The following is a 12,767-nucleotide window of genomic DNA, read 5'->3' as shown; positions in this document are numbered from 1 at the left end:
AATTTACAGTTAATCATGAAGTGGAGCTCGTTTTCTACTTCGACACTTGTCACACATTTTGCATATTCTTTGTTCAACGGGAATATTTCTGATACGCCCCTTTTTAAGTTCTAGGGGAAACGTTCCACACCCCATTCTCGATAAAGCTGATCTTTGGTTTCTGGAGAGACAGTTTTTGTTCAGATATTCTTCCGTCGAGAATTGTGATTTAAAATGTCTGTATGTTCTGAGTTTTGGCATATGGACCATAATTTGGTATTCGGCCTTTGGTTTCTTTTGGTATCCTTTTTTATAAGTTCTAAAACTTTAACTTTTATTCTGTGGGTTGTGTTGGTGTTAGAATAGTATAAATGGATCAATCGAGTTTTTCAAGAAAAAATTAATACATTTTGATTCACCGTTTACGTGACAGGAAACCACACAGGAAACCAATCTTTATTTTCTTTATTTGGCACAATATATTTCAAAAGACATAAATGAACACCATTACTAGTGTTACTTGCTTCATGTTAATATTTAAAATGTATTTTCAATGTTAAATTAAAGGTTTTTTTTAACACGACAGGAAACCATAAGAAACCAAAAGCATTTTTTAAGTTTTATTTTATTGCAAAATCTGCTTAAAATAATCTGAACAGTATACTTTTTCTTAAAATCTATCTTTAATGTAACAGTATTATAAAACTCCTAAATATGTGCTTGTTTTGAAAACAATTAGTACAATTTATTCAGAAATTTCCACTTTTTCTTCATTTATACAGGATACCACAATTGTTGTATCTTGATGTTTAAGCCAAAAAATGTATTTATATTTGGTTTTGAAATTCCAGTTATATACACTGGCAGACCTATTTGGCAAATCACCGCGATTTTTGTAAAATATTCGGTGTTTTTTGGCCAATCTCCGCGGAACGGATAATAAATAGAGGTTTATCGTAGATTTTCCGTTTTACAGAATATTTTGCGGTTCTCCGGAGATTTTCCGTGTCTCAGGGAATTATCCGTTTGTCCGATAAAACGGGTGTGTATTGAGTCATTGATAGAACCAGTGATGCGTGAGCGACGGTTATTAAAAGGTCGGTTGTATAATCCGTTATGCGTGAGCGACGTTCAATCATTAATTGATCGTTGTATTATCCGTTAAAACCCTTTCCTCCATTGAATTTTTTTTTTTGCATACTTGATTCGCATAGGATTTTTTTGATAAAATGCTGAACTTATGATTTGAAGTATTAAAGCATTGTGAAAAACAACTATTTCATCAAATAAATTTAAGTCAGATATTCCTATGATATTCCTTTTCATATTGGATACAAACTTTATTAAGTCAACTGCAGACACTTTGTAGTCGAAGTGTTTCAACTGAGGTACTACACAGGCGTCAAAAGGCGTCATTATGGAGTAAAGGGGGTGGCGTCAAAAGGCGTCATTATGGAGGAAAGGGTTAAGTGTGAGGGACGGTTGTATTGAGGTACAGATTGTAATATATGTAGAAGTTTACAGAACTATCATTAATCGATTGAGATATACGGAATTTTCAAAAATTTATCACATAATGTTTCTGTAAATTTAGAGAGAAACAGATTATATATTTCTCGGGGTTAAAGGTTTACTTTTATGATTGAAAAATACATGTGTATGTCTGAGGCCGAAGATCATTTAAACTTCATTGGCAAATAGGAATTTTTAAAACGATCTTGATCACCTGCTGATCCATTAATCTTTCAGAATGAAATGCACATTTATACCTCTTGGGGTTGAAGGCATATATTAGCAACATTAACAATATGCTACGATGAGATAATGACAAGTCGCGAATTTTAGTCCGAATGTGTATATATATGAGCATATGGACATACATTCATCTTTATAATTAATCAGTTCATCTGTCATTTGTTTTATTAAATAACTTTTCAATTGTGGTATAAATACAATTTTATCATTGTGTAAGACGATTTGAGAATACTGCTTTCATCGTAAATACTTCAGAAATTATAATTGATTCAAGAACCGTTTATTGGAACAAAAATAAAATGAACGGCCTATAGGAAGTTCTAACCTTAGTTGATATCAGGGGTCAATTGGTATAGCAGTATGTAACGTAATACAACGATCGTCGATGCATAATATGCATATGTATGTATATAGTATGCATGCAACTGGATTTCGACAACTCGTGGGTCGTCTTTTAGACAAAGAAGTTCCATTTTAAAGATATGAAAGTACGTCAATGCACGTCTTGTAAACTAATCTGTTACTTTTTGAAATATAAATAAGTTATATTTAAAAGATTGAATGGTTATTTCACACGTATTAAAGTTCTGTCATCATTACTGTTTTTCAATTATTTTTTGAGAGTTCGATCTTAAAACTAAGTTCGTCCTGACATTTATGGAATATTTGCCACTGGAAGTTAAACAACCAACAATCAATCATCTTATTACAAAATTGAAAATATGCCTGAGCGATAATATTGTTTTAAATTTTAATGTGAAAGACAGTTTCTCCATTTATAAGAAGGCACTTCCAGGTCTAAATTTAAGTGTATCTACATTCCGGGACTGAGATATATTTACTATACTAGCAAAAAAAAAGAAAAGAAAAGAAATGATGATACGTTTTTTTTAATAATTAAATAATTAACGTTAAAAATATATGTAATTAACTTGATCTAAAATTGACCTCGCTCATGATAGAGAATGTTAAAAATCAATTGTGTCGACTGCACGGGATTTTCCAACGGCGGGAAATACCCTGTAACTATAAACACAGGTGATGTTATATACTGACCGATTGTGGAATGTCAATTCAGGGTTAAAGTGATGTGTAATGATTGACATTATTGTGCGCTTGAAAGTTGAGGCTCTAGTAGGTTCATTTCAATTGATAATCGAAAATCTAAAATCATTTTTTTTTCAAATCAACGGTGAAGTTTTGGATATTATGGAAGGGATTTTTTTAAGGACAACGGAGGTACCTTAAAAGTCTATAGGAAAATATACAAATAAAATAATATAAAACAATTTCGAAGGTCACAACTTGTATCTTATAAATCAATGATAAAGCGACTTCATCAGTATTAACAGTTATAAGATTGCAATCAGATGACTTTTAATTTTGTTTGTGTTTCAGGACTGGGAGTGTATAAGATTACCTTATATTACATTGTATTTACAAATGTTTGTTTATATTGCTTGACCCTTATGGGTGTAATTTTGCAATAAAGATTAAAAATATATACTTAGGATGTTCCATTCTCAGCATTGTTTCTGGTCTGTCTGTTCGTTTGTTCGTTGGTCCGTCTGTCCCGCGTCAGGTTGAAGTTTTTGGTCGAGGTAGTGTTTGATGAAGTTGATATCCAATCAACAATGATCAATTTTAAACTTAGTACACATGTTCACAATGATATGATCTTTCTAAATTTAATGCCAAATTAGAATTACCTCATTTCCTCAGTCCACTCAGGGACTTTCTATACTAAGTAAAGAAAGTCCCAGGTCTGTTAAACATAGAAAATGATAGTGCGGATTGGGCATCCGTGTATACTAGTGACACATTCTTTTTTTTAATTTATTAAACTTGTTTTCAGTGGCAGATCCAGATTTTTTTATACATAAGGAGAGGGGAGACTAACTGATAATTTCATGAGAGGACCAGCTCCAGTCATTCCTAAGTGATTCCCTATATAATCAATATTTATTTTTCAACAAAAGGGGGCGGACACCGTGTCATTCCCCCTTTATAGCCGACTGAGAAACTCAAAGGGCTGTTTAGGCAGTCAATGTCGTCAAAAACTTCTATGTGTTGTATAGCCAGTCATTGAGTCAGTGTCGTTAAAAACTTCCATGTATATCAATCAATCAAATCAAGACTATTAAAAACTCCCATCAACCCCATTCCCCACTAAATCCGGCTCTGGTTCTATTAATTTCATTACTTCTTCAGCATACTAGTATCGGGAGCATGTGAGTATGGTAGCACTCCGTAGATAGGTCTGTAGTTTTGCATGTATGACACTAACAGTTGGTCTAACGTATTAGAAGGCCAGGGTTGGAAGGTTATTAAACATGCTGTGGCTCAATTGTAACTATATTTTCTGTGAAGTGCTACCTAAGCCGTGGCCTGGTGAACCCTACCCATTTTTTCAAAGGATTTTCCAATAGCACATCGAAACACTTCCAGCATTCTATATTTTTTTCACCAAAAAAATTGTACCTCAGCATAATACAGGTCATGAGGTACATTTGTTTGATGAGGGGGTTTCAATTACTGTTTAATTTCCTGTTACTATGAATTTTCTGGATTTTTTTTTCATCAGATTTGCCCTGTTGTCTTTTCTTTTAACTCCGTGTAAACCCTCACACGCGATGTTTACAGAATTATTTGTTTGAAAAATTAAATTTGTTGTATTACCGCTTTTTTATCAAAATAATATTTAGTTAGCTTTATTAGCGCCTTTTCAAAGTCCAAGCATTGAACATTGCAAACACATATAGATATTTTCAAATGAATTAGAAAATATCTTCCCAAATCGACAGAACGTACAGAGAGATATTTGCCACTGGTCTTTACCCAGTTAACGATTCACTCTTAAATGCATTTCTCAAAAAAACAGAAAAAAAACAGACTATATCTTTTGGATAAACAGCCAAGGACATTCCCAGACATGAATATAACTGCATGGACCATCGCTTACAAGTTTTGTGACAGAACAGACTTACAACTTTACTATAGTACATGTACAGTGCTTAGAACTGTCTCATAATTTTACTCCAGTTTACATAGTGCATTCTTTTATGTTTTATGATACCAGAACTGTGTTTTATCAAGGTTTATCATAACTCGTATGGTTTTATGATAACTGATTTCTGAGGAATATGTTTAATACTGCAAACTTTATTTAAAGATACGTTTTTTTCCAATTGGCGCTAAAGAAAAGCACCATATGAATATTCATGAACCTACAACGATTGCTCAAAATCGTTATTTAAAAATCCTGTTTGTGAGATGTAGATTCATTTCAATACCGAAATTTCGTCTATATATTAAGTTTCACAAGTGTATAACACGGAGAAGCTATCAGAAGGTACATTACTCCCATTTTGTTTGGGTGTGAACCATCGATGTTTACAGCAATATCAAAGAATAAGTTGATGATGGTAGAAAGAACTATGGGTGTCATGTGGCAAATATTACATGCATATCGGACCATGAGTTGTCAATCTGTATGACAAGATTTCCAATACAACCATATTATTGAGAAGGAATGTTTACATGCTATTCTCTCGTACTAGTATTACAGGGTTCTTGTGTCGTTCACCTTAGACACACATCTTTTTAACGATGTTTAAAAAAAGACAGAACCAATTTAATGTCATATATCCCTATTTTTTAATATAACTATAAAATACCCCTATTTAGCGGACAAGCAGTTTATTCTTTTTTCTGTTATTGAATATTGAATACCAAGAAGGAAAATAAATCCCGAAATTAATTTGAAACTTTGATACTCAATAGTTTTCCAGCAAAATATTCACATCCCTTGGGGATAATTAGTGTTTGTCCAGTGGCATAAATAACATGCATGTCGGAACAGGAAATTTGGCATAATGTACTTTCAGAACCATGTTCACATCATTGCACATTAGGCAGCAACCATTTCTGTACAAACTATTTTTTTCGCGACAAGTCGAAAACAATTTTTTCTTTCAATTTTAGCATTACATATAGTGGCAGCTGAGGGTGTAACAAGCAATTTATATAATTTTGAATTGCAACTATCTATAGTTCCGTAACTTTCTATCAAGGCGTATAAAAGAATGGTCGATAAGTGCGTATATATTTGTTAAATCAATATTTCTTGTATGTTTCAAACTGTCCTTCACTTTTGAGAACGAGTACTTACATTTCCCCAAATTTACCCTTGGAAAAAATGTGAAAACAGATTTTTATTTTATCAAATCTTTTTTTTTTTGGAATTATTTAGATTTTTATAAATAATATTCTTTACACCAGAAATGTAATTTATAAACAAGCTTATGCGTTTAGTAATGACTAGTATATCGGACACGCAAGACAGAGATTTATACTAAACACCTGATAGTTCAAAATGGAAAGTTTCAAGTTATCGGTCGTATACACTGATCAATACCCTTAGAAGTGAAGCGATGCATGAACTTGCAAGTCCGACAGGAAATCGCTTGAATACCTGAACGTGTCACCTCACAATACATTTGGGAGTAATACCTTTAGCGATGCTGGTGATCAGACAAGGGAAGGTACGAATTTTATTACATAAAAGAATCATGAACAAATTAGATTTTCGAAAACAATTTTCACGGAACACTTATTTACGCTCATTTATGACTTTGAACTATGACTTTTTCACCAATTCCCATATAAACAGTTAAAAACGACAGACCTTGGTTACCACGGTATAGCTGACTTATATTAAACCAAATTTCAGAAATCCTTGTATTGTAGTTCCTGAGAAAAATTTTCAACTTGTCTATCATGTGTAAAATCAATCAAGTGTTCGGTAAACAGGAAGTTGTTGAGTGATTTATCTGAAAACGCATCAAGTTCAAAGTATAACTGACTTATATCAAGCCTGAAACCAAATTTCAGAAATCCTGGTAGTGTAGTTCCTGACAAAAAATATCCATGGGACGGACGGACTGACTGACAGACTGACGGACGGATGGACTGACGGACTGACGGAAGGACAGACAGAGGTAAAACAGTATACCCCTCTTTTTTTCAAAGCGGGGGTATAATTAAATATCTTACAATGCAAAGCTAGTTATTTGCGATGTGCGATGATGCGTAGCTGCATGGTATATTACTACGTGTATTAGATCATTTTGATTATCTTTGATTTCACTAACACGTGGCTGTTGACACATTACACACAATATACTTAAAATACCTGGGGCAATTTACACTTCTGGTTTATTGTCCCTTTAACCAGCCAGTGTATCTGTGTATGATGTATTTATCTACTGTGCAAGGGTTGTGTAGCCAGTCAAGGTAGTTAAATGTATCTCTAGCTCCATTGACAGACTCCCATAATATATTCGAAAGCGGATCCCGAATTTTGAAAAAAAAGAATGTGGAAGGACGTAAAGACAACATTACAAATTGGACTTGTGTACATGTATGCAACATTCAATCTATTTCTTGTGTGACAGTTTACTGACTGTCAAACCCGTGTTCAATTTATTATTTTGATATGGTTCCATCATTCGAAAATAAGTTATTAAAATCTCAGTAGGCTAAAAAAAAACTACTGGATTTTACCCACAGAGTGCAACAAACACAGGTCACGGAAATGGTCTCTACTACTTCAAACTTTGGCAATCTAAAATAAAATCTTATCAGTCAATTTCATAGTATCACTATTTCATGTAAGAGCAGAAGACAGTGCCTTGAAGATAGCTGAGTAAAATAAATATTTTTTTAAACCGTGAAGATATATGTAGGGAGCTCTATTTTAACCAACCCGCGCATGAACAGATTCATTTATTCTTGTATTTACTTCCTGAATGACACGACTCTAGAAATGTTTGCCCCTGGACATCAATTTAAAAATTAAATAGAATCAGACAGTCTAACATCACTGGGGTAAAGCTGATGACCGTAACTGCATTCACGGTCATCCCAAGATGTCGGATGAAAAATTAGGTCAGTTTTTTTATTGTCTGTTAAGGTGTTTTTCTACATCATTTTATTTACAAAGCATACTTTGATACGATGTAAATTTATAAAAGATTCACACGGAAGTCACAAATCTCTACCGAGGAACGTGTATAAAACGGGAATTTGGATTTGAAAAATTCGCTAGGATGACCGTAAATAATAATCGAGATGACCGTAACAGGATTAGCGATTCATAACAAGGCTGACCGTAATTGGTTTAAAGATGACCGTAAATTTTTAAGGATGACCGTAACTTTTAAAGGATGACCGTCAATTCTAAGACATATTTATATTTGTATTCATAACTGTTTGTCGAGTTTGTCTCAATAGGGGTTCGTTTAGCGGTTATAAATATGTTTTTATCAAATTTTTTTTCAACTATTTGCCGTATTTAGAGTTTATGACAATGATAGTAAATTGCATATTTCTCGTAAATAATTAAATATTTAAGGAATTACTGTAATATTTTTTTCTGTCTATGAAGAAATAACATAAACAAATTTGGTGCACACTGAATAACGCGCGTTGCATTTTAATGTTATTTCGAATAGGCACACAGACAAAATATATCAGTCATTTCTTATAATTCAATTATAAATTCCATTTTAAACCATAGAAAACCATGAAAAAACGTTGATGACGTCACGGTCACATGACTAAATTATGTATATGGGCTCATAACAAAATAACGTCAGCCAATCAGAAGACGCGTTACATCCGAAATTAAATTATTTATTGATAACAACGTTAAAATTCGAATACAATTTTTCCAATCAGGGTCCCAAAGCGGGAATTTATACAATTACCAATAATCTAAGTATATGCAACAAACATTGAAAATTATATAACGTGACAGATGTTATAATAGACAAATGACAATAAATTTGTGCATCTGTATAGGAGACACCAATTCAAGGGACGGTGCTGTAGGATATACTGTTGATTGCGATAGGCAATAACAGCAATCCACCTCGTGTCAGAAGCAGATGAACAAAAATAAATAGAGAAACTGAATCCTGTCGCTTAAATTTTTTTTTTTTTAAATAACAACAATAACTAATTTTGCGAAACATGGAATATAAATCTGCTATTTGCAGTGTTTAACCAAGAATATACACAACTCTTGTCATATAGTTGAGTTCTCACAAGACAGCAGCCGTAGCAATTTCTCTTGGGAATTTCAGTTAATGACATTGGAACATGATTCAGATGTGATATAAATAGTGTCTGTCTTCGTTATATTTTGTGCAATAAAAGAGAAAATTAATGAACTTCATTTTCAATATTACCAAAATTACATCGCTGACATACGGTCTAAGGTTTGGAGGAGTACCCTGGTATCGTTCTATTTTAATCTGCAAATGGTGAGATGACACCCTCAATTTTGTTAATGATCTCCTACGCTAAAATTTTGTTATGATATTTATATAGATACTTTTCGAAACCATAATTATCCTTAACTGTCACATAAGTGCGGAGCTCTCCTTCTGATTTCTTGGTCAGTTGATCCTTCCAAAATTTTATGCACGTCTCTTTCAATATTTTCCTGATGGTATTATTTGAAACATTTTCCCAATCATTTAGATTTGCAAAACCAGGAAGAGTTCTTTAAAATGTGTTGCAGAAAGCTATACCATGACGATTTATACTGAGAATATAGAGATTTGAATGCTGGTATGCATCTTGTAATAAAGGAAATTATTCTTATTTTTTAGTCTAAGCCAATAATTCAAAACAGACCTCACTAATTAAGTACAGTGGAAACCGACCAAGTTAAAATAAGGCTGCACAATTTGTGTTTTTATTTGAGCCGACCAGAATGAATTTACAAAATTTACTGTGTAGCTTTTCACAAGTTAAATTTGAATACATTTTATCCATGCAAATTAGTTGGTTTCCATATCTAAATTTTGCTATCAAGGGATTGAATGAGCTCCTAATTTCACTTCTATATAGAAAAATAAGCTTAATAGCACATGCTCAAAAACATGCATACAGTACTAGTTTTTAAGGATTTAGAGATAATATGCCTATTGATATTTACATGGTCTAGAGATTTTTCGAAATAGTTGGGAAGGTCATTGATGAAAATCTTAAACAGGTTAGGACTTATGTTATCTCCTTGTATAACCCCAAACTGTGTAGGGAAGAATATAATACAAATTGACAGCGATGCGACGAAAAGTTGAAGGAAAAAAAACATTGATTAAGCATAAGATTATCCAGCAGAATGAGATTAAAATCTTAACATCTGCCTTAAAATATACAAACAGTCCATTGACAACATCGGATCCGATGGAACTGCAAAATGTATTCGGCATTCAGTTGGTTTGACTGAGATTAAACCTTCCGTAACAAATGAAAAGCAATATGTTCAGTAAATATTCCATTAGATAAGGATTTCAATACGGAGATGAAGTCTTCGTATCGCCCTATCCCTTTTAGTTTTGCTTCAATATTTGGCAATAGTTTATAAATTTAAAAAAGATGTGGTATAATTGCTAATAAGACAACTCTCTGAAAAAAATCTCCACTGGAGACCAAAATGACACTAAAAAATCAACAACTACAGGTCATCGGACGGTCTTCAACAATGAGCAAAGTACATACTGCATAGTCAGTATAAAAGGCCCCCTAAATAACAATGTAAAAGAAATTCAAACGAGAAAACTAACGACCTGATAGAGTTCATTTTTAATTCCGTTGGACACCCTTCTTGGACATAATCACCACTGACTTTAAAATTGAAGGAACATCTTATGAATGCTATAGTTAGTTCTTCTAAATTTATAATTTGGTTTCCACTTGTATAATTTAGATTGTTTAGAGGTGCCCTCCAATAATATATATGCAACACTATTGTGCAAAGCAGGTGCAACATATATACACCTGTTTCCTTGGGTTATAAGTTACAGGCAGGTTAAAATGTTTACATAGTAAGCACATTGTCTACAAGATAGCTCATGTTCAAAGCTAGTAAGATTCCTCTTTCATTCGGATACGATTTAAAGTTCATCATAACCTTTTGGCTAATATGGCCGTATTTACACCACAAATTTTACTCTGAGTACAGACAAACCTATTCACCTGCAAACGTTTTAAAGGATGGCAGGAACTAGATATATAAATTGTAACTGCATTTTATGTTTTAGAAAATTATAAACTTTTAATTACTAGATTATGCTTTCCAGTTTTTTTCGTTCCTGCAGAAGGTGCCAAAATAAACAAGGTCGGGAAAGAGGTTTGAGAATCTCCCCTCATATAAAACATGTTGTGAGTAGTTTTGATATAGATGGACAATAGATGGACAATTGACATCTGCAGACAATAGGTGATTTAAACTGTGTAAATGAGTGGACCGTATCAAATGAAACTCGGGTGTTTGTTTATTTTGCTATCTTCTGCAGACTGGAAAAAAACTGGACATCAAAATCCAGGTAAGTTTTAAATTTTCTGAAACGTGTACTTCATATAACTTTTATATATCTAGTTCCTGCCATGCCTTAAATCTTTCTTAGATGTACCAGTTTCTCTGTACTCATAGTAAATTTTGAGTGGTAAACACGGCCATATTTTTAAATTCCTTATGATGAACCTTAATACATTTGGTGAAATATGTATTTAAAGCAAGTCTTATTTTCTTCTACCTTTAGGATAATGCAGTCTTATACATACGTTTTATACCAACACAATTAATTATTTGATACAAAAAAGGTAATACAAATACGGATATCTGTTGGAATCGATGGTCATCCTTTATAAATTACGGTCATCCTTTACAAATTATGGTCATCTTTTTACCAATCACGGTCATCCGTGTTTTATGTTACGGTCATCTTGAAAATATTTTACTTACGATTTACGGTCATCTTAGCGATTTTTTCAAATCCAATTTCCTGTTTCATACACATTTCTCGGTAGTAATATGTGATTTCCGTGTGATTCTTTTATACATTTACATCGTACCAATGTATGCTTTGTAAAGAAAATGCTTTAGAAACACTTAAACAGACAATACAAATACTGGCCTAATTTTTCATCCGACATCTTGGGATGACCGTGAATGCAGTTACGGTCATCAGCTTTACCCCAGTGAACATTGAGAACGGAACTTTATAGCAAGATATATACTATAGTGTATACAGATTGTATTTGAACACACACGAGGGTCTTGAATATTGTCTTATAGTTGTAAGTAATTTTTCTGTAGTCTTCATATTTTTCCCCACTATTCTATATTCTTTGTTTTCTTGGTGTCTATTTTATTTACTTTTTTGGCCCTTTGTTGTGCACTTTTTGTCCATATATATTCTCTCTTCTTCTATATAAATCCTATTCAAACCCTTATAAACATACACCATCAAAATGTTCAACTCAAAACCCCAGTTGACTTGTCATCCATGGAGTTTTTCTCAACCGTTGAGAATATAACAAAATCTAAAAGAGTCCGTTTAAAAAAAAGGTGTGGTGTGATTGCCAATGAGAAAAACTCTGGATAAGAGACCATATGCCACAGAAATTAACAACTATACATGTAGGTCACCGTACGGCCTTCAACAATGAGCACAGCCCATACTGCATAGTCGTCTATAAAAGGAGAAAAAGTCTAGGAGTCCATTACTGATATTACATATATATATGATTAATGTATCACGTATACGTCTGATGCTTAATTGTTGGCTCTGCTGGAAGGCAAAATATTTAGCTCTTTACTGACTAGTATTTAACAACTGAAACTAGATAAGTTATGAAAATCAAGGAATCTATACATGATATAACAGCAAATTTGAACGGAACCAAAACGCAAATTAGTAAAATAATAAGTATACAACTTGCATTTCAGCATTTTAATATTGGTAATTATTAATGATGTAATGCGTAAATAAGTTATCCTACACAGTGGAACAAATGGGAAGCCAAAGTACGTTAATGTCTGGATTAATCTTCTGCAAAAACAATGTCATTTTGTTTATTTTATCTGGTTAAATCTTCTGACATCAGACTCGGACTTCTTTAGAACTGAATTTTAAATGTGCGTATTGTTATGCGTTTACTTTTCTACATTGGCT

At 32.9% G+C, this 12,767-nt stretch overlaps 1 protein-coding gene across 2 annotated transcripts in view; it reads right to left on the bottom strand.

The window, feature by feature from the left end:
- Positions 1–12,767, bottom strand: part of LOC134685186 (transcriptional activator Myb-like) — a 38,371-nt gene that overhangs the window by 4,399 nt on the left and 21,205 nt on the right. The gene's annotated exons all lie outside the window — the stretch shown is intronic.

Source organism: Mytilus trossulus, chromosome 9, assembly GCF_036588685.1.
Source record: "Mytilus trossulus isolate FHL-02 chromosome 9, PNRI_Mtr1.1.1.hap1, whole genome shotgun sequence".
NCBI classification, from domain to species: domain Eukaryota; kingdom Metazoa; phylum Mollusca; class Bivalvia; order Mytilida; family Mytilidae; genus Mytilus; species Mytilus trossulus.
The sequence above is the reverse complement of the archived record's forward strand: the minus strand, read 5'-3'. Positions and strand labels throughout refer to the sequence as shown.